Consider the following 5,983-nt stretch of genomic DNA (forward strand, 5'->3'; position numbering starts at 1 on the left):
ACATCAATATTATCACTTTAATCTATTTTTAAACATGATAAAATTACATCATTATCTAATTTATTTCATTTATTACTATAAAAAGAATAATGGTTCATTTATTACTATAAAATAATAATACAAATTAAAAAAGAGATTACTCTGTCTATATATCGATGTTCACTAAAAATAAACCCTAAAGAAAGAACCCTATCCATATTGTTATGCTATCTCAAGATTTCCATCTCGAACATCAAAGTTTCAAAGTAATGATGTCTTCATGAAAACTGTAAGGAACCCTATCGGCCTTATTATACTATGTCAAGATATCTATGTGGAACATCAAAGTAATGTCATGAATATGTCCTCATAAAGGTAGGATGGAAGATGTTTTCATAGTAGTAGCATGATCACTACTCGAATATATTTGGCATCCTCTAAGATGTAGTAGATGGTAGTAGTTATTTACAAGATGAAAAAAAAAAAGGTTTGTGAATCAGTAAGCATGGTTATCAACATCTAATGGGGTAATCTCGTAATTGAACAATCTTCTCATAATCGAACAATCTTGTGTTAATAGTGGGTTGACAAGAAAGAATAAAATTTTACAAATTAAGGAAAATAGAGATACCACACAAAATGTAGTATGTGGTTATGATGTAAAAATATCAATACTATCACTCCAGTCTATTTTTAAGCACTGGACAAGCATGCAAAATATCGTTTTAAATGCTAAAATGCATACATGTTGAAGGCCATTGATTTGCATAGCATTGATTGGGACAGTGAAATCACTTGCCTTATGCACGCTTCAAAAGCTTCATAACTCCCCTTCCAATCCCCTGGAAAAACGAATATATGAAAAAATATGAAGTGAAATACTTCAATGGATTGATGTTTCAGAGTTGAGCAGAGCATGATGTAATTACAAGTAGAAGTAAATATAACAAGACATAAATCAACATCAAACCTTTGGGTTGAACGAAAATATTAAGAGATTATGCTTGATATGGAGTGTAACCTTGATGATTCTCATTTCGCAGCAATTTCATCGTTTCCTTCACATGAGGGAAAAAGGTCATCAAATTTGCTCAAAGACTTAGTCCAAAAAAAATCTTCATGGATGACATGATGGACGATATAAAAGAAATCCAGATTCTACATATGACTATATAAAAATCAATATGCTCAAATACTTAGTCCAAAATGTTAGGATATTCCGACACATAGGAAATAGTTAAGTACAACTTGGTCTAGTATAGAGTTAGGTATAGAGTTAGGTAAAGTGTGTTTCTTTACTATGTACATTTTGTAACTCACAATCTGACGGTCACGATATGTAGTGATCTGATGGTTCATTCTCTCCTCGGTATTACCGACACTTGATCCGTGGCTTAACACCCGATTGGTCCATGATCTCTATTTAAAGAGCATGGAGGGTCATTTGTAGGGTAATCCGTCTATGAGAGAAGAATATGTAAATTTTCATTCTTTTATTAATAAATTGCCTGAAGTGGCTGCGTTGGCTCAGGTCGTGGACTGTTTCCCTCTTGAGGGTTTTAACCACGTCAAAAGTACTGGTGTATTGATCTGCGATCTGTTTGTGAGCGGTGTCCTTTGGTGTTCTGTCTGAGGAACTTACCCTGTAAATTCCTACATGGTATCAGATCTATTTGAGGGCCACGTCCGTTGGTGATCCAAATCTGAAGCCGGTAGAACTGCATCCGACAACCGTTTCCTAGATCTACCGTTTCTGACTGCTTTCGGGCCGAGAGGACTGCTCTGTTGTGTTGGGAGCATCTGTTCCAGTGAGGAACCCCTTTCGTTTCATGCGAAAAGGTTTCCGGTAGCCCTAGCTGCGTCATTTTTAAGATCTGGAGGTATACAATGTTTATTTTGGTTTTCGATTTATTTAGCTTTTTTTATTACCAACTATATACCTTTCATTTCTGCGTATGCTCTTTGCCCTGCGACTCTGTGCGATCTAGGCAAATCAGAAACAAAAAGGAAGGATTTTTCTCATGCGTATGCTCTTTTTCGCTGCGCCTTAATGTGATCTCGGAAAATCAGAAACATTGAGGAAAATATTTAGTTTCCGGCTAAAGCTAACTTCGAGCCGCAAGGTTTGTTTTTGAAAATTTATGAGAGTAGAGGTCTTGGGCAACCCAAAGCATCAACCCCCTCTCTCTCTCTCTCTCTGCAAAGCTAATTTATGAGAGTAGAGGTCTTGGGTTCAAGTCTCCATTTTGTGGGGGGCGGATTTTTCATTTCCGTACATTCCCGCACTTCGTCGGTGACTTCATCAAATTTTCTTCAAAAAGCCATAACTTCTTCATCCAGAAGGCATTTTCAGAACCGTTTTTTTTTAAACAGCCTAATTTTTTGAGATCTTTTCATTGCAACACTTAGTTTCAGCATCTATAACTTCAGTTTTTTTAAAATGGAAAGTCCATGCCAAGTTATTCTTGACAGCACCAACTACTTCCAATGGTGGTCCTACATTGTGGATTTACTTAGAAGTAAAGGTCTTTACAGAATAGCCACAGGCCAAGAGACCAAACTGAAAGATGAAGACAAGGCAGCTACATGGGAAAATAGACAAGACCAAACACATGGGTTGATAGGGATGTTTATTTCTCCAGATCTTAGATTCCATATTGCAGAACTTGATACTCCTCATGAAGCAATGAAACATATTACTAAAGTCTTTGGAATTAAAAATGAACTTAAAGCCCATCAACTTGAAAATGAATTGCTTACATTGGACCCCAATAATTTTTCTTGCATTGAAGATTTTTTGTCCAAGTTCAAGACCCTTAGACTTCTCTTGGAAGGTGTTAAGGTTAAGAAAGAAGATACTAGCCTTATCTACAACATTCTTACTAAGTTAGGACCAGCCTATTCTGTGTTTGTTTCCACCTTCCATTCTACAAGAGAAGCCTTCATTTCTCAAGGACAAACCTACAAGTCCCCTTCCTTTGATTCCTTTTGTGATTCTTTAATAAGAGAATAAGAAAAACTCTTACACCTTGGTCTTCTTCATCTTGGAAACTCTTATAAGAAAGCGTTAGCCGCCCAGTAGCAACCAAATCCAAAGAATCCTAAGAAGTTGTATCCTAAAAAGAATGGTCCTAAACCAAACAAGGGTCCTAAGCAATTTCAGCCTCAAAATGAAAAATCATTTCAACAAAATGATAAGACAAATAAAAACAAAGGGAAGAAGACTGATAGACATTGCAACTTTTGTAATCGAGATGGCCACTTGGAATCCAAATGCTTTAAGAAGATGGAAGCCTTGGAAGTAGCAATGAAGAAGCATAACATCCATTTGGAGCACTCTTCAACTTCAACTTCATCTTCAGGAATGGCACTTTCTGCATGTGGTTTTCAAGCATCTTGGTCTCACTATGCACTAAATGTATCTTCTTCTCATTCTCATGAGTGGCTCATTGATTCTGGAGCTTCTTATCACATGGACAAAAAAAAAGCCATGTTTTCTTCTTTAAATGATTGTAACACCAAAAATATATATGTTGGTGATGATAGATCTCTTAGTGTTGTAGGGACTGTAACCGTTCATCTAGACAATGGTCAGTTTAATGATGTATTATGTGTTCCAACCTTATCCTGCAACCTTCTATCTGTATATCAGATAACTCATTTAGCTGGAGGTAAAATCGTTGAATTTTCACCTCACGATGTTGTAATTAAGGACCTAAGAGATCCTAGACAAATTTTAGCTACTGCCATTGCTGATGATTCTACAAGGTTGTATAAGTTTCACAACTTTGGGTCATCAAATCTTCCCTCAGCATTTGTTGCTCATAATGATGAAGTGAGCAAACTTTGGCATGAGCGATTTGGTCACTTAAATTATCGCTCTCTTCAGACTCTATGTAAAGAAAATATGGTGACAGGTCTTCCAATGGTATCTTGTAGAGATGGTGTTTGTTCCGGATGTGTACTCGGAAAACATCATCAGGACAGTTTTGAAAAACGTGCCTCTTGGCACGCCTCAGCCCCTTTACAGCTTGTGCATAGTGATTTATGTGGTCCACTTCCAGTTGCTTCATTCTCTGGCTACAAGTATCTCTTAACTTTCATTGATGATTTATCCAGACGCACTTGGGTATACTTCTTAAAACTCAAGAGTGAGGTATTTAACATGTTCTTGGCCTTTAAGGCCTTTGTTGAAAAACAATCTAGACATCAAATTCTTAAGCTAAGATCTGATAATGGCGGAGAATATGTTAAAAACACATTCATCAACTTTTGCACTGAGAATGGAATTCAAATGCAACATACTATTCCATATACTCCACAACAAAATGGTGTAGCTGAAAGGAAGAATCGCACCTTAAAGGAAATGGCTAATTGTATGCTTCAATCTAAAGGACTTAGTATTAATTATTGGGTAGAAGCAATTAACTGTGCAAATTACATAATAAATCGCACTCCTACTAAGGTTTTAAAGAATATCACTCCAGAAGAAGCATGGAGCTCAATCAAACCAGATGTAAGTCACTTTCGTGTTTTTAGAAGTGAAGCATGGGCCCATATTCCAGATGAGAAACATAAAGCTTTAGAACCTAAGAGTGAAAAATGTATTTTTGTTGGATATTCTGAAGATGTCAAAGGATATAGACTTATTCCACTTAAGTCCAAAAATGTTATCATTAGAAGAGATGTAAAGTTTGCTAAAAATATATCGGCCTGTGAGCCTAGTTCGGTGGATGTGCCATCTCTCCCTATCTCTTCTACTTTTGAAAATATTTCTTCTTCAGATGATGAAAGCGAGGATGAAAATCCTCCCCCACCTTCTCAAGATCCTCCTTGAGCTACTCAGCTTCCAAAATGGGTCTGTGCTACTCGGGATGCAGCACGTGATCTTGCCGGTGATCCTACAGATCAGCGACGTACACGTTCTCAGTTCGAGAGAGCCTCTTCTTTACTGGCTCAAGCTTCAGTGAATTATGATCCTGACACCTTTGTAGAAGATTCAGGCCATCCAGATTGGGAAGCAGCTATGAATGAAGAATATCATTCATTATTGGAAAATGATACATGGGATCTTGTTCCTCTACCAAAGGGACGAAAACTTGTTAGATGCAAATGGGTTTACAGAACCAAGTTTGGACCAGATGGGAAAGTTGATAAACATAAAGCTCGTATTGTTGCTAAGGGTTTTTCACAAGTTGAAGGCATTGACTATACTGAAACCTTCTCCCCTGTTGCCAAAATGAACTCTATCCACCTTGTTCTTTCCCTTGCTGCCTCTTTCAAATGGGAAGTCCATCAGATGGATGCTAAATCCGCCTTCTTGCATGGGGACTTGCATGAAGAAATCTATATGGAACAACCCATTGGCTTTATACAAACAGACTCCAGCCTTGTATGTCGGCTTAAGAAATCCCTTTATGGTCTCAAGCAAGCTCCTCGAGCTTGGTATGCCAAAATGGATAACTTTCTTTTAGAAAATGGCTTTTCTAGGTGTCATTCTGACAATACTGTCTACACCAAGAAATTGGGCAAGTCTCTTATCATTCTTGTTCTTTATGTTGATGATCTTATCCTGACTGGTAGTGATCCCAACCTTATAAACCATGTGAAGTCTAGCCTTAAAAGGAAGTTTGAAATGACAGACTTAGGACACTTACATTATTTTCTCGGTCTTCAAGTCTTGCAATCCAAGGAAGGTATTTTCCTTTCTCAGTCCAAGTATGCATGTGATATTCTACGCCATTTTCACATGGAAGACTGTAAGCCAGCCCCTTCTCCCTTTCAGTCTGGAGTCAAACTTTCAGTCACTTGTACTTCTCCTGAAGTTGATGCTACCTTATACCATCAACTTGTAGGAAAACTTTTGTATCTAACCCATACTCGTCCTGACCTTTCCTTTGCTGTTGGCCTTGTTGCTCGTTTTATGCAAAACCCATGTGAAAGTCATTGGAAAGCAGCTAAAAGAATACTTCATTATGTTCGAGGTACAGTTCAGTTCGGGATT

Source organism: Pinus tabuliformis, chromosome Q (genome assembly GCF_031772625.1).
Source record: "Pinus tabuliformis cultivar Carrire ecotype Pingquan chromosome Q, CPIR1, whole genome shotgun sequence".
In the NCBI taxonomy this organism is placed as follows: Eukaryota; Viridiplantae; Streptophyta; class Pinopsida; order Pinales; family Pinaceae; genus Pinus; species Pinus tabuliformis.